Source organism: Ambystoma mexicanum, chromosome 5q, assembly GCF_040938575.1.
Source record: "Ambystoma mexicanum isolate Mex_15411 chromosome 5q, UKY_AmexF1_1, whole genome shotgun sequence".
Classification (NCBI taxonomy): Eukaryota; Metazoa; Chordata; class Amphibia; order Caudata; family Ambystomatidae; genus Ambystoma; species Ambystoma mexicanum.
In genome coordinates this window covers 912839813-912863880 of record NC_090933.1, presented here as the reverse complement: position 1 = coordinate 912863880, position 24068 = coordinate 912839813, and the positions used below count along the sequence as shown (strand labels likewise).

At 45.3% G+C, this 24068-nt stretch overlaps 1 protein-coding gene across 1 annotated transcript in view; it reads left to right on the top strand.

Moving 5' to 3' along the window:
• STK3 (serine/threonine kinase 3) overlaps positions 1–24068 on the top strand; it is a 1834661-nt gene that overhangs the window by 742887 nt on the left and 1067706 nt on the right. The gene's annotated exons all lie outside the window — the stretch shown is intronic.

The window sequence follows — 24068 nt, the reverse complement described above, 5'->3', positions numbered from 1 at the left end:
CGGGCAGATATTTTTTCCCCTCCGTTTATCCCACAACAGGACCCTATTGACACAGTCAAAAGCTTTCGAATAATCTATGAAGCACACATATAATTTTTCCCCCTGATCCTTAGAGCCAGCTATAATATATTTCAGCATAGTCAGATTATCCAGGATGCTGTATCCTTTTCTGAACCCTGTTTGTTGGGCAGAAAGGAGACCCTTCTCCTTTATCCAGTTGTTCAATCTGTCTACTAACAGGGAGCAAAGAAATCTTACAGCTGCTTTCAGCCATTGCTAGTAATCTGTAATTGTTAGGCAATTTTCTATCCCCTTTTTTAAAATAGGAATAACTATAGCTTTCCTCCAACTATCTGGTATAATACCCGTTTCCCATATACCAGTAAATAGATGGAGGAAGAGCACTGCCCATTTCTTAGGATTTTGTTTTATAACAATATTAGCCAGCCCGTCCGGGCCAGGGGCTTGCGAAGATTTCATTTTAGAAATAACGTTGAGGATATCCAGAATACCAAAGGGGAACTTGTAAGTACCATATGAGTTTTTACAGGTAGAAATAGCGGAGATGTGACTTGTCTTGAAGAAGAGATCAGTAATATACTGCTTCCAAACCTTCTGTCTCACGTCATTGTTTTCCCTATTATCTTCGTCCATCAGGAATTGGCGATATAGGTACCAGAATTTTTTTGAATCGTGGGTTTTGCCTAACTTATATATGCACCTCCAATTTGCATTGATATTATTGTCATGATGCCTACCTCCAAGGAGCCAGGTCCGACCCAGCAACCCCAGAGGCAGGCATCATTTCCCCCAGGGGAGTGCCAGCGGGCCCAAGCTGGGGCCCTTCGGATGCAGTCCTGGCGCCTTAGGCGCCAGGCTCATGTTGGACCCCTGTCCTTGTGCCTTAGGCGCCAGGCTCATAAAGCTAGACATGTGTTCAAGTGTTTTAATGTGCACTTACCTGATGCAGACCATGCTGCCACATCCAGGCCCTCTTGAGGCCTTAATGGAACTACTTTACCTGTGGGATTACTTTCCACCCGGGTGTGGTCGGGGAAGGATACATACCTGATCGGAGGAAGGATACACACTTGGAACTTCTTCCCAAGCTATTTAAACCACACCCGATCAGCAACTCACGCTTCGCGTTGTTCTGCTCCTCCCAGGTGGACGCTCACCGTGTCAGCTCCTGCATCTGGACCTCAGCCACGCCTGTCAGTATCCTGGGTCACCTACAAAGGGAGACAAAAGACCTTACCTGCTAAATCAGCACCAGAGAGACATCACACCGACGATCCTGAAAAGGAAGACATCATTTTAAAAGCATTTCGCTACGATCGCTGCAGCGCTGCATTTCACTCACCTTTCGTGGACGCCACCATCTTCAGCAGCGATCATCCGGATCCACAGCCACTTCCCAGAACCTAGAGAGAAAGACAAGAACAAGGTGAGAGAAGGAAGGGAATAGGAAAAGCTCAGTTTCCTTCTAAGTCTTACCTGTTGGGTCATTCCCATTTCATTTCGGTCTTGCCGTTTCCAGGCTTCCGGACCCCGGCCCCTATGGGGAAAAAAGACAAAGACATTGAATGAGCGAATGCAAAGACATTACCCGAGCGATCATCCAGAACTTACCTGTCATTTACTGGAACTGCACATATCACTTCGGGTCGGCGCCATATCTCCGGTATTCCGAACCCCGGCCCCTAAGGGGAAAAAGACAATGAACATTATTATTAAGCTTGGACTTTTGAACTTGCAACAGAACTTTTACAGAGCCTTACCTGAATAGTCAATCTTACCTGAACTCCCATAATCCTCAATCCAGTGAAGTAACTGGGTTTCAACGCGCCCCTGCATCAGAAGCAGGATGGAGAGCTCATCCTTCCTGACCCTAAGGTGAGACTTCACGGGGAATCGTGGAAGGGTATCGTGGAGGGTTGGAAGAGAGTGGGAGGCTTGAGCATAACTCAGTAGGTAATACTCCCTTTTCACGCACAGGGGAATATTCCTGCAAGCCGGAGAAGCCAGAGTAGAGGGGCCCTTCCTGTCCATCTTCAGAGTCCTGCGCTTCACCATTGAAGAAGCATCAGCACTCGAAGCCAGACCTGCGCCTCCGTGGGAATCAGGTGAGCGTTACAATTATATTTATAATCCTTTAGCTAATTTTTGTAGTGTCTTAATGTTGCTAGATCTCTTCTCTCTTCTTCATCTAAGTCACATAACTCCTTAAATTCCCGAATATCACGCTTCATTTCATTTTTCCTATCCTGTATCACTTGATCAAATTTGTGAGTATGGTTTTTACCATTTACATTTTTCAAAATAATGTTACTATTCGATCTCCGTATTCAGCCCAGCAGATTTCTGATCAAATTAAGGCCAATGTCCTGACAATCAATGGTGAGGCGATCGAACAGACCATTGAATGAAACTACGTTTTTATCAGACCAATTAACCTGTTTCCACCTGCTGAAAATTGAATATTGATCACCTTACCTACTTCCCATCTCTGTAATTTTGGGCCAATGATAAATTTACCCCTAAGAGGTGTATGGTCACTCAACGGGGTGACCACATGTTCAAACGAGATAATAGAGTGACTTAGGTTTTTGTTAACAAACATATAGTCTAGCCTGTACCCGACCTTTCCATTAATCCAGGTTTCCCTAATACCTGACCCTATATTAGGTTCCAAATAATTTAGCCCCAACAAGACAACAAATTCAACCATCGGAATCCCTGCAAGGTTTGGGGATTCTTCCCCCCAACCAAGCCGTAATCCTGTGTTTCCATTGATACAGTAATGAGCGTTTCATCCCACAGTTCTTTACACCTATCCATCTCCCTTTTAGCGGTGTCGCAATAGGCATTAAAATCCCCTACTATACAAATTTCAGAGTACGGGGATTCCAATATCCAGCCTTCAATGGTTTGTTTTAGAATATCCCCAATCTCCCAAATATTATCCCCCCCCTCCCGGATGGGAGTAGATATTAATGAGGAGGAGTTTCCCTGATAGGCTTCCCCTATCTATAATTGCACACATAACAGAAGGAGAGTTCCCATACCTTTCATATGGTCTATAAGAAAAGTGGTTTCTCACCCCAATGCATAAACCTCCAGTCGGTCGACCCTTTTCACCTTTAGTGGCAACTTTATTCCATATATTATATCCATCCAGTAGCATTTCCCCAGTGACCCAAGTTTCTTGGAGGGCAAATATATCACTGTCCAACAACACTTGAATGCCATCCTTATGGAGTAGAGAATTAAAAACCCTACTATTCCAAGAGAGTAGGGTAAATTCATTATTACATGCCTCATCTCAGTTTGGGTTAGGTGAGTTTCCCTCCATAGATCTTGCTTCAATTAACTTACTTCCTGATTCTATATTAGTGGGAGAAATCACCCCTGAATCCCTGTTTTTATCGTTCAGATCTTGATAAATTGAGGAGTGGCATATCACAATTTCATAATTATTACTCCATACTCCATTAGAGTACTCCCGTATGAGGTCAACAAAAACCGCAGATCTAAATTGACCAATTACCCAATTTTCCCAACTTCCAATTTCGGGTAAAATAATGGAATCAATGTCCCCTGTATTAATATTTTGTAGCTGCGGTATGTGTGACAGTTTGTTCAATATCCAAGCCCGATTTTAAAAAAGGGCTTTCATCAGTGGTGGATTTTTTAATGATCTTAATACTTTTCCCCACTATAAACTGGGTTTCTTCTTTCTTTCCAACAGTCATTAGTCATTCTAATTTTGGAATTACTATACATGGCCAGTCGTTCCATCCCCTTAATATATATCTCCCTCTCCTTTTTTGTAAGAGACAAGGCATTGTTGTTAGAGGGGATAGTAACATATTTAAAGTTATTTCCCATAGGCACTACGTCCTCTGGTTCTATTTCATATGTCATATGTTCATTTCCCTTTAGCCAATTATCTAAAACCTTCTTTTTGATTACCACTTTTTTACCTTCGTCCAACTTCCGCTGGCATTCAATAATTTCATAGTGGTTCCCCACATCTACACATTCAGAGTCTAAAGGGGCTGTGGTGGCAAGAGCCAAGGTATTCTTTTTGACATTCTTGTTGGATTAGACCTTGGCCATCGCCACCCTATTTCGAGTGGGTCTCTTATTTTTTCTTTTACGTCTAGTACGTCTCTTTAAACCTTGGGATACAATTATTTCATCAACGCTATCATTTGAGTTTATTACTTCCACCAAGTTTCCCCTTGAGACAGATGGATCACTAAGGTGTATTTTTGACTGGGCGTCATCTTTCTCATTTTATTTTTCGGCGGCCAAAACCAATTCGCTCAGATCTCCTAAAGCGCCATTTGCCTCCTTAAAGTACTTTTTTTCCCTATGCAGTTCATTTCCCCAATGTTCCTCTACCATAATCCCAAGAGATCTGGTGTTATCAATAATCTGTTGTACCAATGATTTGGTGTCACTCTGATCCTTTAGCAGCTTCGTGCAGATGGTCAGAAGGACATCCATCATGGTAGTCCGAGCATCAAATTTCTCTCCAACTTTGAGTGAGTTTTCACTTACACCACTTCTTTCTCTATTAGGTGTGTTTTCACAGGAATTTCCAGTAGAATTCCAGGACACATCCGCCTCATTAGGTTCAGCTTCTATTTGTGCAAATGTATCCAAATCTGGAGTAGCAGACAGATTTATTCCAATAACATTATTCATCTCAGTTTCGTCTACCGCAGAAATATCCAAATCTATACCCGTTCCCATAGATGGACGCCTGAAATTATGTACTAATTTCAGCAGGGAGCTATTGGAAGGGGGCGGTTGAAGTTGTACTGTTTCAGATGCATTCACTTTTTCCTTTATGGTTAAAAAATTGAGTATCTTAGGTTGCTCTAATACACCTTTGATCCTGCAAGTTTGCTCTTTCTTCCCTCCTTTCTTAGGGTTTTTGCCTTTACCCAACTTCTGGGTTCCCGATTTTAAAATTGATGTGGGTGTACTTTTTTTCCCCTTCTTAGACCTAAGGTTGTGTGAGCGTGGGCTCGGACCCATGGTACTAGGAAGGGGAGAATAAAATAGCTGCTTAAAAATAAAGAAGGAGAAAGCCGGAGTCTTATAAACCCCTGAGGAGAGGAACCGCCTTGCAGCCTACAGGGATAAAGGATCCAACAAGATACACCGTTAGTAAAACCAGTAATAGCTACCCGCCTAACCAAGGTGGTATATAGCTAAAGTGCAAGAGTGATTGTGCAAAAAATGCCTATGACCTACAAAAATTAGTATTCATAAAAACACACCATTTACTAGGAGTAATAGGGAAGAAGAAATCTTCGCAGCCCCGAAAATGAGATAAAATAAAGTCAGGGGATCTTCTAACTGTATCAACATAAAAGGAGCTATCTGGAAAAAGAGGGGCACTAATTATAAAAATAAAAAACAGTAAAAATCCATTACTATAAAAATTTAAAAGTGAACAAAGTCACTATTTCATAAATCACACTCGTAACAAAATTGAATATGATCAGCAATTAGAAACATTAATTACATAAAACTGAAATGATCGGTTAATACATTTAAAATGTCACCAATAATGTCCCAAAAAGCAATTCCAAATATCCACCTGGTTTGGGAACGCCCGACAGCTTAAGGAGCGGCCTTAGTCCGACTCTTTCCCCCCAACCTGGATGGCCTTTATGCGAAGAAAAAACAGATGGTTTGCTTACTTCTGGACCAATCCGCTTACATAGAATTTCAACATTCACAGAATTGCTGGACACAGTGGCAGGCACTAAGAATTACAGCACATCACAACATGCCCAACAGCCTAACAGCACTGCGCCCTTGTCTCCACTGCGGGCTTAACGCCACAAGGGTTCCGGCGCGGGTTTAAATAGCCTGCACTTCCAGTGTGGGCGTGGCCTGGCGGCAAGGTCTGCAAACGAAGATGCAGGGCACAATTTTGACAAATTAAAGCAGCGTTTGTAGTCAGCGCCGCATCAGGTTCTAAACAAAATGCAAATTGGAGGTGCATATATAGGTTATGCAAAAACCCCCGATTCAAAAAAATTCTGGTACCTATATCGCCAATTCCTGATGGACGAAGATAATAGGGAAAACAATGACGTGGGACAGGAGGTTTGGAAGAAGTATATTACTGATCTCTTCTTCAAGACAAGTCACATCTCCACTATTTCTACCTGTAAAAATTCATATGGTACTTACAAGTTCCCCTTCGGTATTCTGGATATCCTCAAAGTTATTTCTAAAATGAAATCTTCGCAAGCCCCTGGCCCGGACCGGCTGGCTAATATTGTTATAAAACAAAATCCTAAGAAAGGTGCAGTGCTCTTCCTCCATCTATTTACTGGTATATGGAAAGCGGGTATTGTACCAGATAGTTGGAGGAAATCTATTTTTAAAAAAGGGGATAGAAAATTGCCTGACAATTACAGATTACTAGCAATGGCTGACAGCAGCTGTAAGATTTTTTGCTCCCTGTTAGTAGACGGATCGAACAACTGGATAAAGGAGAAAGGTCTCCTTTCTGCCCAATAAACAGAGTTCAGAAAAGGATACAGCACCCTGGATAATATGATTATGCTGAAATATATTATAGCTGGCTCTAAGGATCAGGGGGAAACATTATATGTGTGCTTCATAGATTATTCAAAAGCTTTTTACTGTGTCAATAGGGTCCTGTTGTGGGAAAAACTGAGGGGGAAAAAGATCTGTCCAAAAATTCTACATTTATTTGGAAGAAATGTATAGGGAGACCACGGTGTGCATCTGTCTGGGTAAAGGAGGGATGTTATCACCTGAGATTAGCACTAACACTGGCCTCAAGCAGGCATGTGTTACATCACCTATACTGTATAATGTGAACGTTTCAGATATGTGGTAGAGTTTTACTGCTGTAAATAACTTCCCACCCATTGTGGGGGATTTATGTACGCAGACGATACTATCCTTATGGATAAAACTCTGGTAGGATTGCAAATAATGTTGAATGCCTGTACTCTTATTGTGAGGCAAATAACCTAAATATAAATAAGACCAAGATTATGGTATTTGGAGCAACAAAGCAAGAGAAGAAAAACTTACTTCTAGATGGCACATTAATTCTATTAAATTGTAAGTTGTCGAGGCCTATCCATACCTGGGGATGCCCATTCTGAGCAACCTCAGTATAAATTGTTTCCTAGAGGCGGTAGACATAAAAATACTAAAGAAGTGGAATGTCTTACGGAAATACATGGCTAGTAGAGACCACTCCATCGAAGGCTTTCAAAATGTATCAAATGTTGCACTGTACACTGTGGCAGACTGATTACAATAAAAGTTGATAAACAAATAAAATATTTACATTTTATTTTACTCAAGTTTTTGTAATTTTATCAGGGTTGGCCCTTCTGTCTTCTAGGTCGAGTTGTCACTGGTCTTCCCCTTTTCTATGAATATCTATTTCACCTGATGCTAGAGGACGTCTGACTTGCGTTCCCACCATGCAATGTATCTTATTTCATGTTGCTTTACGAAAATGCTTTGAGGATTTACGAGTTATATTCCCAGTATACGATGTCATCTCTGTGGCTCTTTCCGAAATGCTTGAGGAGTTATTACTCCTGTACTCTGTCTGTTATCTAATCCTTCAGTTTGTCTTTTTCAGTTTGCTCTAGAAACTCGCACTCAAGTTCACAGCAATGAGTGTTTATTTGAATAGCTTTCCAAATGTTCTCTCTGGCTGGGATCCCGCTTGCAGCTTCTTGGCTCCTGTGTTGCCACATATTTCAATTTTTGGGTATGCCTCCATTTTTACCCTGTTTGGACCATCACCTGCTCCACATCTCTTGCTCCAATCTCTTGGTTGAGTCCATGAACTATAGATCTTCAGGCTGCTTCACTCTGGTTCATTTCTTAATGTCCCCCAGCCCCACCAGACACACCTCACTCTCCACTCGATGTGCCTCACTCTGGACAGTATTGCTATCCGCGTGCCCTCACTATTATCACCTTTGGACTAGCACACTGTGGAACCATAGCCCATTAAAACGAGTCAGTCAATATTCTTTGAAATATAACCAACCCCAAACATGGGTAAGAATTAAAATCTTCTCCCAAAAAGCTCTCCAACAAAACTAAAGAGAAAGATTAAAGCACGTCAAAACTAAATGTGCTCACAAACAATATGCAAAGATTTAACCCACACTCTACAACCTCCCTCACCACATGCTTACCAAACTGGCCAAAACAAACGGCTAAACAAACCCAGACCAAGACAGTCACAACTCTACACCCAGATCCTCCCCAAACACTTGAGGTCTCCTATTCGGGAACAAAACGCTGCCAGCTTGCCATTCACTGTACACCTAGAAAACACACTAACAGATCACAGCTGCCAGTTGCTTCTGTTTCTACATGCTGTAACAATTGAACACAACACCTTGTCTTTCCCCTCTAGTCCCCTAAACGCCCCCCTGTCTGTTTCAGATCCACACGACCATGTGGAGACCATGAAATTTGCAGTCCTTGCAGTATAAATCCAAACAACATAACATTAAGCGACTGTCGGGCATCTAGCAGCCGCCTAGTAACTCTGCTTACCTTCTTGGATTCTCTGCGGTGTATCCACTGGCAGGGCAATGTATTGTTATGTCGCCCTTCTTGAGGACAGTATTTCCACATTCTACATTAGTCACATAGTCCATGGCAAATTACGACTCTGCCTTTTTGATTTTGGGTTTTATTTAGCCTGCCATGAGTCACACGCTGGATCATGTATCCTTAGCTAGCAAAAACAGACTTTCAGAATTATTTCAGGGTGACACTTAGGGTGGCACTTGTCAAAGGTGGCTAAACTCTTGTTCAAGGGTTTTTATTTGCTTTGTAGCCAAGAAGCTTGCAAAGGGCTGCCCGTCTCTGTCGAGAGATGGGCAATCTCTGCACCCCAGGCTTGTTACTAGAGATCGGTAACCTATACTGTCAAATAGTTGTCTGACTGAATGTGATGGCCTAGAGGCATATGCCATATCTCTCTAGCTCCCTCTGGGAACCATCCAGGTGGTCCCTGACCTAAAGTCCCCAAAGGTAGTAGACCGCAATGAAAGGTGCCCTTTCAGATACACAGGCTCCAGTTGGTCTTTCTTCCGTGCCCTCCTGTTCCTCTCCCTACATCTTTCTGGCTTTTACCCTCTTCTCCTCCTTCCCTCGTCCCTCCTAGTGCACTCACTGTCTCTTCTTTCTCTCCTTTGCACTTTCTACTGTCTCCTGCCGATGTTCCTCTCTCTCTCCATCTCTCTATCTGCCTATGCCCTCAAGTCTTATTCCTGCCTACTGTGCTCCACCCACTACTCACCCTCCTTACTACATTAGCCCCACCCCTTTCTGCTGCTACTACTACTACTATTACTACTCTCCTCTCCACCCACTTCTTTTCCAGCCACCCTCCTTTCACTCGCCACACTGTGAGAAACCTAGGGGTATTCTCCCAAGCGGACCTCGAGAATCCCTTATTCAGGTGGCCAGGGAAGGGCTGACGTGCTCAGATCCTAACCCTGGGGGCGAAAGAGCAAGAAAGGATCACCTGGATCGGGGAACCCGGGGTTGTGCTCGGGGGAATAACCCAGGTGAGACGGGGTATTATATTGGGGAAGAAGGGGAGGAGAGTGAGATCCCCGATACCTTTTGTAGGCTGTACCACATCTCCCTCCCTTCCTCCCATTGGATCTCTCTTGTCAAATCGGACAACCCCTCCATATCGGTTAAATCCCCTAAGAGCCCAAACTCTGTTGCACTCGAAAACCACAACTCCCAGAATTGCTGTTTTCCGGGTTCCTACCCGAATACTCCCAATTGTTCTTCTCCACGTCCACCTGATTATTATTTCCCGCACTACCAATTTACTCTGACAAAACATCTTCGGCCCCCCTATTCATGTCACAACCCCTACCAAACTCGCCCTTCTGAATTCACCTATGCCCCCCTTGCCCCTCCCCCTTGACAGGAATCGGGCACACCTGATGGCTCTTTCTCTTCTCCACAGCGATAAAAGGTGGCGCACCAGAGTGCAATACGTGCAAGGCAGACTGCACAACGAGAGAGCTATCCAAGCACGGCAGTTCAAGAAGAGGATAAGGGCAGCAAGAACTGAATGGGTGACAAGGAGGGAAGTGACCCTGCCCTTTTTGACCGAGAACCGCAAAACCTACGTGGAAGGAATAGTAAGACCGCGGACAATAGCCAGTGTGTGTTGCAGCAGATGTCAACGGTACACAGAGCATGCCTACGCTGATAAGCAGGACAGAGAGAGATGCCTGCTACCATGGTACTGTCTTTGACTCCAGATACAAGAAAAGCTAGGCGGTTCATCACAGCCGGTGAGTCGAGGGGAGAGCCGATAAGAAACCGAACTGTGTTGAACGAAGTCGTAAAGTGGTAAATTAAGGAAAGTTCAAAGAACTGTTAACGTTTAGAGTAAACCAGCTGCCGAGGGGTCCGACACCACGTGTGTGCTCACTGGAGAGACTCTGGTTGATGCCGCATTTGCTGAAACTACCGAAACCAGAAGGCCCCATGAGGAGAAAAGGTCAAAGCAGTCATACAGGGGTCTAGCAAAACCCCCTGTACAGTCGTAAGTCTTTGACCAGCACATAATTGGAATGCTAAGGGAGATGAATCCCACATAGTGCTAAAAGAGAACAAACTGTATAATTGGCAAGAGTGAACCCGACATTAAGATTCGTGAATGTTACAGGTGAGATTGTTTTGAAAAGCCGTAGTGAACCCGACGGAGGGAGCCTGATATTTGAGAGGGGTCTGAGCCCGGAAGATAGGGATCCAGGGGTGTAGAACTATCAACCCAGCGACATGTGAATCCGACGGGAATCCTTTGAATACAAGCCAGAGTGAACCCGATGGAGGGAGGCTGTTATTTGAAAGGGGTCGGAGCCCGGAAGAGGGGCGCCCCAGGGGTGAGCATCACCGAAGTGCAATCAGAAAAGAACTTTTATTATTTGTGAACCTCTCGAACCCTTGAAGCAGGAAACTTAACTACCGAAGGTCCTGATATCATTAAGAAACCCTTTGTGGATCTAAGTCCGGAAGAGAGGGATCCAGAGGTGAAAAGTCATCACTCAACATGTATGTATTAAGGAATTTTTTGTTTGTTATTTTGACCGCATCAGATCCTCAGAGGCAAGAGACTTTTTTTTAGAAAAGAGACTTAATCACCAAAGGTCCTGATTGCTGAGAACAGAACGTTCATCTCGTGCTGGGAAAGCTCGAGAGTGTGCTGTGCTCAGGAGTCACGCCTTGTCCCGTGCTCAAAACGTGCGAAAGGGAGACCCCTGGCTAACACATCCTGACATATCATTTATGAACACTTTATGAACACTTCTTTCTTTCTTGTGAACCTTATCCCACACTCTTTTTTTTGTATTTAGTTGTAAGGATTGGCAATAGGTTTTTATTAGTATAGGCCCTTTTATTTGACAAGACGCCACTAGGACTGCCTTATTATTTAATGGCCGTAGCTTGCTCCCATCTTAAATGTAGGTTTATATTTGGCATTTTTCCAATTTAACTATACAGTTTAATAAACACCCTTGAACTGTGATCACTTGTGTCTGTCTTTACTGTTGTACCATGAGTTCCTTACAACACCCTACTCTTATCAGTCTTGCCCTCACACCTTCCACACACAACCAAGTACTACATTCTCTCACCAACCAATACCTCACCTTGCACACTCCTTCAGCGAGTCCCTTTCACGTTCTTCTCCACCATACTTTCTCCACCTGGCCTCATGGTCCTCAGTTCCCTTCCTTGACCTTACCCAAATAACCCACACTTTCCTGTTTCTCTACTTATCATCCCCCTGCGCTCTCCATTACCTACCTTCCTCACCAGTATCCCCGGGCCAACCACTGGCTTTGTCTTACCCTTTGGAGGTTTGACAGGTAAGTGAAAACATAGACTGGGTTTTACACCATGCACCTTTCTAATACTTGCGTGAGCTGGTTCTCGGCAGCGGCAGCCTGCTGCAGCAGCTATCCGTCTCAATGTCCCAGTTTGTGTGAGGGCTCCTCATGTATACGAAATTCTGGATTGACAACAGTACTGCTCCCCGGCTTTGTAACAGGAAACAATATTGTCCTTGTGAGTGAGCATGTTGAACAGCTGAACTGACCACTCTGAGATTTGTGCTTTGGAGTAGTCGTCGTTGGAGTTCGGATTGCGTAGGCTGCTGAGACTGCCATTTTATTGGATGGGTTGTTCTGCCGCCTGGAGCTCTCCTGCTGTTTCTCTCCTGATCGGGCCGTTTACTGTGTTCTTCTCCCACTAGGTCTTCTGGGAACTAGTTCTTCCTAAGGCAAACAGAAACAGACTGGTGAGCATCATGCAGGGCAGACATGGAGCAAGACAAGGTGGTACACGTTTCTTGCATGTATGTCAGCACACAAAGAAGGTATAGGGACTGTGGCCCTTCAATCTCCACACCCTGCTTCAAGGACAGGGCTGGCTCTGGGAATCCCTGTAGTAGGCCTTCCACCCCAGGCCGAGAGGGGTCCTAATGTCCTTTTGACACGATCAGGTAGCTGACCCTGTCACACACGTCATCACTACCATGAGGGAAGAACTTGTAGGAGAACTGTTGTTGAATGTCATGGAGATGTAAAAATGTAAAATATGAACGCATCCCACCAATGCGTGTACTCAAAAAGTCTGTTTACCATTATTGATTGTCTCTAAATATGCATTTGCCCATTTACCATTTACAAGGCAGTCCCTTTTACTTAGTTTGCATGGCACAATAATATAATGTAAAATTAGATAATGCCCACCTCCCTAATTTCTTTTGGCTGTCATTTATTTCCAGTTTCACCTTAATGTTTTATGGGCTCAAATAAATATGGTAATTGCCCCCCAACGTTTATGAAAGAAAGACTGGGAATTAAAGCAGTGGACATTATCATTTAAGAAAAGGAACTTTGGTTAGCATCAACATCTTACTATGTTTGCTCTCCCTATGAGTGATGGAGGCAAATTACTCTAGGTTCAGCAATGTTTTAATGTTGCACCTTACAGGAGAATTTTAACATTTGTCTTTCACCTGAACCCTCAAGTTATCTTTACCAGATTTTCTCAGTGCTGTGAATTTACCTTTATTTATATTGTACCTGGACCAAGCGCTGAAATATTCACTAATGGGATGTCTAAGGGTAACTAAATTGTTACAGGAGAAATACAGCATGTTCTCCAGCATGGGGTCTGGCATGGATTCACATGTTCATGAATATTCCCTGTTGCCAGTCTGGGAATCCTCGGTAAAGAAAAAAATCTGTTTCGGTTTCGTTTCTGAACTGTCTTTCTACTAATATCCAATCACTGGTCTCTGGGTCATACTGCCCCCAGCCAATGACTGCCCTCTACCTAAGCCCCTCCTCTGGCAGCCATCTTCAGATTTTTACCGCACGTTCAAGTGTTGGGAGTCCTCGTACTATAGCTCTCAAGCTTTTACTGCATATTGCGTTTTTTCAAAGAGTTTTGCTCTCATTTTTCGGTCAATTCGAGCCTCCAGCTCCACCGATTCTTCTTCCGAATAACGGCAATCCGTTTCGGAATTTTCTACGCCCCCAAGGGCAAATTCTCGTCTAGTTTTCACTTCTTGGAGGATTCCGGAAGATCTTTGAGGCCTACCCCGCGTGGTCATGGCCCAGGACAAAGGAGACACAACGCCTGTTGGGTCCAAGCTGTTTAGGATCTGTCCTGCAAGCTGTTTAGGATCTGCCCTGGATGTGGATTACAGAATGTCTTCAAGGAAGATGAGCACTCCCGGTGCCTCTACTGCCTTCACAACGATAAAGCGCATGTGGAAAAGGACTGTGCATTCTGTAAGAGCATGTCTTTCTGGACAATGAGGCACCGTCATACTCGGCTCACTTACTGGCTAGAGTGGAAGAGCCCAGCAGCAGGTGAGAAGAAGAGGTCTGACCGGTCTTCTAAGACCTTTGAGGGTGCGACGGGGGCCCAAGAAAAGGCTAAGCACCGCAAATCTGTGGGCACCGGGAGCGCCGTTGGTTCAGGCTCCTCGGCTGCCAGGCAGGGCGCAATGTCACAGACGCCATCATAAACGAGCCAACACTCTGGCTCGGTGAAGAGGAAGTCGGAGAACCCGGGTAAGCTTCGGGAGAAGCCCCGGTCGATCCCGACGGAGACAGCCAACGGGGAGCGAGGTGGTGACCCTCCCCCTAAGGTGAAGGCCTCAGACGCGTCCAAGGTCATGAAGGCCCAGATTCATCCGGCCAAGGCTTCGATTGAAGGAGTCGTGGCGGCCCTGGCGAAGCCTGCAGAGGCTACCCCAGTGGAGATGACCTCCGAGCCTAGAGTTTCACTGCCACCCAGGAGGAAAACACCTTTTCAGTCTATCGATAAGACCCCCGTGAAACCCTGGCATGAGAAAGTGTCTGGGGGGACTGTTGGCCTTAATGGACACAGATACCACCTACGAAAATAAGCTGGCTGGCGTCAAAAAGATCCTGGACAAGAAGTTCGAGGAGGCCAGATCCTACGGGAGGGATCCCGACGAGGCGGACGTAGTGAGCAACAGTGGGGCCGACGAGGAACCGGGGACGGTCGAGGAAGTGGAGGACCCCGAGCCCCAGCCTTCGCTCCCGTCGCAACCAATGCCACAAAACTCGGGAGCAATCTTGATGGCGTTGCAGGCCCTGTGTTGCCCTTAACACCAGCGGACGATCCAGCAGCGCCTGGACCGTCGGGGAGCCCACCAAACAAGCGGAGGCGAATCCATCCTCCACCTCCCTTCCAGCCTTCACCCCCATCCCCTCCTCCGAGGGACGGGACGGTATTGGCGACGACGGGGACGGACGAAGACGGTGGTGACGATGGGATGGATCTCCCATCACCCCTGGCCCAGACCTCCCCGCCTGACGGAATTGGCTCCTTTCACGCCATGATTACCAGGGCACCAGAGTTTTTCCAGCTATGCCCCGAAGAGCAGAAGGAAGGTTTCCTCTACCAACGAAGGGAGGCCAAGAGAAAGACGGTCCTCTCAGTCCCCTTACTGGACGACATCTGGGACGAAGGACTCTCCCTGCTGAAGAACCCGTCCACGGCCCCTGCGAAGAGGGACCGGTACGAGAAGTACCGGGTCCCGGACTCTGCTCCTATGTGCCTCAGGGCACAACCCTCCCCGAATTTGGTGGTCTCCGTGGCGGCCAAGAAGAAATCCATGGGATGACAGGTCATCTTGTTGGCAGCGACGGCCATCAGGGCGGCCAATGCCCTCGCGATGGTGGCACGCTAAGATAGGGAGCTGTGGTACAAGATCGCTCCCATCCTGGACTTCCTCCCAGATTACAAGAGGACAGAAACCCTTGAAATCCTGCAGGAAGGTGAGGTGGCGTCGGACCACGCCATCACTGTGGCCACGGACATCGCTGAAACCGGCGTAACAGGGGCCCTGCTAGCACATGCCTAGGAGGGGAGCCCGACTTGGAGAAAAAAAATAAAAAAATATATTTTTTTCAAAATCTTTTTTTTTACATTTCTTTTTTAAATCACTTTGCCTTCATAAAGACAGTATTTCTGTAACAGAAATAATGTCTTTATGAAGACAGAGTGGCTACAAAAAGAAACTTTCTTTTTGAAGTCCGAGGGCTCCCCCTACACCATGACATGGAACACCGCAGGCTGGAGGCCTCCATGTCATGGGTTGGGGGAGCCCTATGACTTAAAATAGAAATAGTTTATTTTTGAAGTCACTCTGCCTTCATAAAGAAATGATTTCTGTTATGGTTCGGTCCTTAGCAGAAATAATTTCTTTATGCAGTCAGAGTGATTTCAAAAAGAGATAATCTGCCTCATTACAAGTTTGGCAGTAGCCTTGCTGGTAAAACCAGCAGGCTGCCGCTAAACTTGTGCTTTTTTCCGGCACCTACGAATGGGCAATTACCGGGTCATTACGGCTCCGCCGGACCCGGTAGCAGAACTCGTAGTTTGCCGGTCTGGTAACAACGGTACCGGCAAGCTTACTGGTACCGTTGTTACCAGACCAGCAAACTTATACTGAGGCCCAATTTCTTTTTTAGTAATAGGGCTCCCCTCAACCCAATGACGTGTGTGAGTGCATTGTGAAAGGGTGTACACTTAAATGTGGAGGTGGCTACCTGTGTGAGTGTATGGTGAAAGGGTACACACAAATGTATGGGTGACTGGGCGTGCGTGTGTGCGTGTACGGTGAAAGGGTGCACACTTAAATATAAGGATGGCTGGGAGTGCATGCATGTATATATTGAATGGTGTTTGTGCTTGTGTTCAGGGGCACAACAAAACCTACATTTCGGGGGGCTGATTCTTCAAATGTTGGAAGAGGCGCTAAGTTCACGGCTGTGGGGGAGGCAAACTTATTTGTGTGGGTGCATCTAACTTCTTTATGCATTTTAATGAGACTATTCTAGTGCAGCTTCAATGTTACAAGCAGTTAGCTCTCTCCTTTAAGTGTGAAAGCTCCCACATATGAACTGTTGTGAGAATGAAATGTCTCCTGTTCCCTTTCTGCCCTTCCAATCACTTCCCTGGCATGAAAGTACTAAACCCACATCACAATTTCAATTGCCTAAAAAAATGTGGCATTTGGATGCAGGTACTAACAGTGAAATGCTTTACGTTAGTAACTGCTGCGCCCTTGTTAACAGCGAAACCCAGGTGCCATTTAACATCTGTGTCCTGTTCTGTCCGGTAACTGCTCTGAAGGTCAGCCAGGTTGAGTCAACATAGCCCAAACTTTCTAGGGGTGAGTGCTGCAGCCCAGTCAACTGAATATTGTTAAGCCCCTACTTGTGTTTGATGCCTTAATTAATTATTGGTAATTGTCATTAGTCCTAGCCCTATACTTCCTTGTACCTGTACTTGTGTATGAGGCACTACTTGTGTATGAGCCACCATGCCTCATATACAAGCACTGGGATGAGGTAGGGGTACATGGGGGTTAGTGCCCGACTTAGCTACCTGTATATTCCTTACTCCTAATCCCACTCTTCCTCATGCCAGTACTTACCTTTGAGGCAAGGAGCCTCAAACGTAAGCTCTGGGACAGGGAAGATGGACGTGAAGGTAATTCTGGGCCAAGGAGCTGATTTTGGAGGTTCGGATAGGGCATGGGAGGGAGAGGGGATGTGTGGGCTGTGAGATTGTACGATAAATCATAATGGTTGTCCATGTCCAGACTATGCAGGCATGATATGTGGTATTAGTGGCTAGAGAGGCATTTTGGTGCACCCAGTCGAGTTATTCCTCAGTTTATTATGACTTTTTTTTAACTATGCATTTCTGATAAAGCAGACCTGCTAAGTGTAATTACCTGGCTAGATGGGCCTTTGGGTGCTGCCAGTCTAGCCATTTCTTACTGCAGCATTGTGTATCTTTTGAGTCTCTGTGATAAAATGATATATGTCTATTATAACGTGCCTGTACACAAGTGTTTCTTGGTGTGACAAGCAATGGAGTGAAGCTAGAGGGTGGACAAGACAAATGATCTTACTAGGCCTTGTGTCATTCAAATCGTGCAAGTGCGAGAATGAGAAATGCAAGGGGAAAGGGAGGGGGAAGTGCAAGGAAGAAGGGAGGGGAAAACGGGGCTGTAATGCTCCGAGTAAGTGCAACCAGGACAATGTGGCTCTCAATAGTGCAAGGAGAACAAGGGACTGGAGGGTTACAGTTGCAGTCCCCAAGTGCGTGGTAGGCCGGAGGCAGTGCAAGGGGAACTGATCAAGAAAGAGCTTGGACTCGGTGAGACTCTGAGGGTAGCCAAGCAACCAGTCGGTACAGCAGACAGGTAGGTTAGTTAGGTCAGCAGGGGAGGTCAGGTAGGTCAGCAGGGGAGGGAAATAGCGAAAGTAGAGAAGAGGAAAGTTTTGAGCTGCTTCCGGAACATCAGGTGGTCCGCTAAAGTTTGAGACCGGCAAGGAGGCCATTCCAGAGGGAGGCATCTGCAGAGGAAAGAGATCTACCTCCCACTCTCTGCCTGAAGAAGCGTCTAGCCCTTAGAGAGTTGGAGGTAGCCGAGGGAAGGGCTCGAGAAAAAAGGTATTTTGGAAGAGAGCATTGGATGTAGTCTGGGCCCGACCCCAGAAAGCCCTGTGGACAATACAAAGGGTCTTGAACTTGATTCTTGCAACCACTGGGAGCCAGTGGAGATATTACAGGGCTGTAGAGATATGATCTCTGGGCTTGTGGCCAAGGATAAGTCTCTCTGTCCTGTTCTGGATTAGTTGCAGAGGGCAGAGAGTAGAGGAAGGCAGCTTGAGAAAGAGGCTGTTGCAGTAGTCCACCCTAGAGAGAAACAGGGCTCTGGAGACAGTGTGGTTCTGGGGGAAAGTGAGAAAGGGAAGAATCCCTTTGAGGAGGAGCAGCTGGTAGGTAGTGGGACTTCTTGGCAACGTCCGAGATGCGAGGAGAGAAGGAGAGAGTGGAGTCGAAGATGACACAAAAGGTTTTTTGCCTCGCAGGAAGGCGAAAGAAGAGGGCCCAAGGTGGGCGGCCAGGGTGAGAGAGGGAAAGCAGGGGCAGGGGTCCCAATGAGAAGGATCTCCATCTTAATGGCACTAAGGTAGATATCGTTGGAGGTGCACCAATGAGCAAAAGATGAGAGGAGCCTGAAGGAAAGCTGAGTGCCATCCCCATAACACTGAAAGTTAGAGGAGAAGGTAGAGATTAGGTGGGCCAAAAGGGCCAAGTAGAGGTTGAAAAACCAGGGTGAAAGGATAGAGCCCTGGTGAATGCCACAGGTAAAGAGGTGGCAGAGAGAAAAGGACCAAGTTGGACCTGGGAGGGTCAGTCCAAGAGGAAGGAGGTCAGCCACTCCAGGGCCTGACCCATGATGCCCAGGTTCTCACGTTGTCGATTTATCAGGATGGCATAGTTGACTGTGTGGAAAGTAGAGGAAAGATCAAGGAGGATTAGGACGGAAGGAATGCTGGAATCAAGGTTAGGGAGCAGATCTTCACAGGTGTTCAGGAGAGAAGTTTTGGTGCCTCTGGCAGCTCTGAAGCCAGACTGATGGTCATGGAGACAACCAACAGATTTAATGTGGAGAGTAAGCTGGGAGATGGCCAGCTTTTTTCCAAGAGTTTTCCCAGGAATGGGGTGATGGAGATTGGGCGATAGTTTGCCAGACAGCTAGGATTGGCAGACGGCGTGTTGAGGAGTGGGTGCACAAAGGAGTGCTTAAGGGGAGAGGGAACGTTCCAGTGGTGAAAGAGTGATTGCAGAAATTGACCAAGGTGCAGCAAGGGTGTCAATATGTTCCTTGATGGTTCTGGAGGAGCAGGGGAGCACCTGTTTGGACAGCACTTTCCTGGATCATAGTGTTGTCAGAGAAAGAGGAGAAAGGAGGAGGAGGAGAGGTAGAGATGGCCAAAGGGGGGGCCGAGAGAGGAAGAGGGAGAGGAAGAGTAGATAGTGGACCTGATGTCCTGAGTTTTAGCAGAGAAGTGAGAGGCCAGAGCCATACAGAGGGCCTGGGGGGGGGGGACTGGAGAGGTGGAGACCGCAACAGGATTGACCAGTTGCATGCAGATTTTAAAGAGTTTGGCCGTGTTTTTAGAGGCAGCAGAGATCCAGGCTTCAATGTGTGCTCTCTTCTTGATGAGTGTTATTCCTTCGACTGGCATTTTTGCGCAATTTTTCTTTTCTTCTCCTTAAAATATATTTCCTGTGAGATGCCATTGGGACACAGGTTTCCCCGGCAACCTACCTATTTTTACATGAGTGTTTCGGAGTGGAAGGAATTGTTAGTTGGAAGAGTTTATAGATTCAAGAATTTGTTTTTTATTGCTCATGGAATTGATTTTGATATCTATATGGTGTACTCAAATATATTCTAGCTGAATTAGAGGAGTTGAGTGTAGTTGCATAGTCTGGGCATCCCTCTGAGTATGGAGACAAATAGGCTACAAAGTGAACATTTGTTTGCCTTAAGTGAGTGCGATGGTTAATATAGCGCTTATTGTGGGGTACACCATCTCTTGGGGCAGGGTCGGACTGGGACAAGAAATAGGCCTGGTCACCCAAAATAAAGTGGCCCACCCTCGCCTTACAACCCTTGACCTCTGATGACATCACCGGAAGTGATGTGACCCCACCCTAAAGTGACATCCCGGGAAGCAATGAAACACGACCATTCACCCCTTGACAAAACAGGAAGTGGCATCAAATAGCATTGTTCTTAAGTACAATAAATTACTGTGAATTCAAGCAGACGTCCAAGGCCAAATGATAATGTTATTGTATAGCACTTACGCTTAAGCTCTTTTTTTAATATGCATACAATATCACTCAACCTGTGTTGGTACTCGGTTATCGACCTAAGAAGGATGAAAGGCTTTGTGGAAAAAAAATATATTTTTTCAATTTATTTTTCATCTAAAATGGCCCAGGCATGGCCAGAAACTGGCCCCGACTCCCCAAGGACGATTTCGGCCCGATCACAGGCCGAAAGGCTGAGGGGCCAATCCGACCCTGTCGTGGGGCTGTACTGCGCAGTCTGCGAGGGTGGGGGATCAACCTTCTTTACTTAAAAAAGGAAGATGTTATGTTGGCCCTCAACCTTAGGTGGTGGCTTTCAGAGGAAAGTGTTGGTTGTTCCATTGTTGAGGACTGAAGACAACAAACTGTTTGCCTTCTTAAGGGGAGTAGATGAACTCGGGAACAGCCAGAAAGAAATAATCTGAGGCCTGCTAGCAATGCAAGGAGGGATTTATTCAGAGCTATAAAGGACAGAGACTTTAAGGGATCTACTAATCAGACATAAGGTCTTAAAGGTGGTTCATTCTTTTAGTGGAAGCCCATGGAGAGTGGTACGGGAAAAGATAATGTGTTCCCTTTTTGGAGAGACCATGAACAAAACGCATTGCGGTATACTGCACAGCCTGAAGTTTAGAGAGGGAAGAAGAGGGAAGACTCGGAAAAAAGAATCTCTTTAGTGACCCAGGCGTTAATAAGCGCCCCATCTACAATGGATTTTAATGTTCCGGGAATGAAAATACAAATTTGGGTTTGAAGAGCTGGAAAGAACTGTTTTTTTAAGGAGTTGTTATGAGAGTGAAGAGACATAGCAAAATCCATCAAGACCCCCAAGCTCCTGATTGGAAGGAGAAAGGGAGTGCAGGAAGTGGGGGTGCAGAATAAAGGCAAGGGTTCCTTTTTAGACCTTTTCCTGGACTGAAGCAAAAGAACTCTGTTTTTTATGGACTAGTTGGAGCACAATTCTAGGACTTCCAATGTTTAAAGCATCATCACACTACTATATGATCAGGGACTGTGAGAAAAAGTAAGATATATGTATATCTTTCCAGACCTGTCTTGCTCCCAGCAATCATTTTGCACCCTGATGCCTTCAGCCTCCGGCACATTATAAGAAGATAAATAAAATAAAAATGTCTTTGTATCATCGGCTTAGGAATAGAATAGGACATTAAAGTTGTTGAGTAGAGTAAAGACTTCAAGCTTGAAGAGAAAGTGGAGTTGGTGAGCCTTGCGGGAAGTACAGGATACATTAGACTACTGGAAAGAGAAGGATCCCAGCTGAGTTCTAACAGAACAAATAACTAAAACTAGGGAACGGCTCTGGTGGACACATGTGCCATTAGGATGTTGTGAAATACTTTATTAAATGCAGTAGATGGGTCTAGCAGACAGACCGCAGCGAAAGTGCAATTGTCTGCTGCTTTTAACATCTATTCCTAGAGGGACAGAAGATCCACTGCTCTGCCATGTCCACATTGTAAAATGTACAGGTGTTTTCCAAGAAGTAAGTGTCTGAGTATGAAGGCTGGCAGTTTCTGCCTCGCAAAGAATTCATGTGTCTTGAAGGCCAGAATTAAGATGGTGATGGCTCTGTAGGAAGGAGTGGCAGTGTCAATGGAAGACTTTTTTAAAGAAGAGGATGAATGATGTCATGTTTATAGGAGGGAAAAGACCCTTCCTTAAATGACACAATAAAGAGATGCCAATGAGAGACAGAAAGTGACCACGTTGATTGGAAGGAGAGGCTGTAATAAAGGAATTCCTTCTTAAGGAGAATGCACAGACAAAGTGTTTATAGACTGCTGCTCTATGTCAAGAATTATTTTGTTGAAAAACTTGTTTTCATGCCGTGTGAAAGAGGGGTTGCTTTTTTATTGTCAGCATGCTTTTGGATTTTTGAGGGAAATCATTATTATTTTTGCTGAAAAAATACATATGTGGTGAGAGTTGGTGGTTCACTATGTGGGATAGTACTTTTTTGCCATTTTCCTTGATTTGAGTTTTTGGAGGAGTGGGAAGATTAGGGGATATTTCTTGCCTTTTTTAGCTAGAAGATGCAATCCAGAATATATGTGGATCTGCAGTGATGGGGAAGCTCTGGTAATATGTTTAGTCCTAGATATGTTTACCAGAGTAATCTGGGGAGAGGTGAGAGGGCATAAGGATGGGGCTAACATTCTTTATGGCAAGGTCATAAGACAAAATGAAATCTAAGATAAGTCCTTTGGGTGGGTCGAGGCCCTGCTCCAGGAGTTGAAGCCTCAAGGTATCACAGATACCTGCTAGTGCCTTGCAAAGTGGGTTTATCTGGGATATCAGCGTGGATGTTGAGCATCTGCAAGGACTAGTGACAACACAGGAATGTGCTGCACAGTGAAGTGCTGTTCTTAAACATGAGATTCCTGGGTGCAAGTGTGGGGTCAGGCAACTGTAAAAGCCCGTAAAACGGCTACAGCCACACCATAACACATTTCAATCCTTTTTTTATTGGATTGAACTGAACCTGCCTGCTTTGTTGTCGGTATATGATGCATTAGATGAAATAATTGGAAGATTCCGGTTTTGCACATTTGACAAGAGAAATCTAACTAAAATGACCAATAAGGAATTTGCTGCAAAATCAAACCATTCATCCTGCTGTAGGACTTCCGGACGGTAGTCCACGCCCTTGTGGTCTTGTACATTGATGAGGGACCTGCTCTCTTGATGGGGCTCCCAGCCTCTCATGTGGCTCTCTAAAAGCATACCAGAACACTGCAACACGACTTCATTATGGGTGCACAGAAATTTGACCGAATCACCCACTTCCTACGTGAACTACATCGACTTCCTTTCCAGGCCAGGATACTGTTCAGGACTTGCATGATTACAAAGCACTTACAAGTAGCCCACCAGCTTACCTGGCGTCTAGCTTCTCATATCTGGTGGCAATCGCTCTTCGTGGAGTGAATCGACCAGCTGTCTTGAATCACAACTCGTCCGCGAAAAGAGGACATGCAAACAAACCTTTTCTTGTCATGCACCCACTCTCTGGAACTCGATCCTGGTGTCTGCTCAGAATGCCCCCACATTTTCAACAACACCTGACCAAGTGACTAAAGGCGAACACCAATGGATGCACATACTGATGCACAGACCCCGAACTCAAAGTACCGCGCTACTGTTAAAAGATGCCAGCTGAAAAGCGGAATACCTACACTCTGTGAGCGCTCTGCTGCTCTTGGACTAGGTGTGCGTTTTAAACAAAACAAAAGAATATGATGTGGATGTAGCAGTTTGATGGATGTTCAAAATTATTTGACCCTCCCTTGCCCCCAGGAATCTGATGTCTAGGCACAACACTTCACTGTCCAGCACTTCCCTCTGTTTTGCCCATGTCGGTTGTTGTAATGTTTCTTCTTCTGAAACAAAATATATTTTTCTATTGTAACTAATTGAAACAAATAAAATATGCAAGAAAATAAAACATGACACAAACAACTACAGGCAAAAATTGTTTTGTTGATATAGACCTGCACTGATTTTGTTTGGCAATGTTAATATTGCTCTATTAAGAGCAATGTTTTGTCTTCAAATCTACTAGGACTAAACAGGCCATGGTGCTGAGGCAGGTAGATATAAGGAGGGAGTCAATGGGTAGCTGCACAGTGCATTATAATATTAATCCGAAGCCACAACACATACCATACAGTGCTCATACCATAAAATCCCAAAACACAGTACCCACATACTGCTACCAATACCAA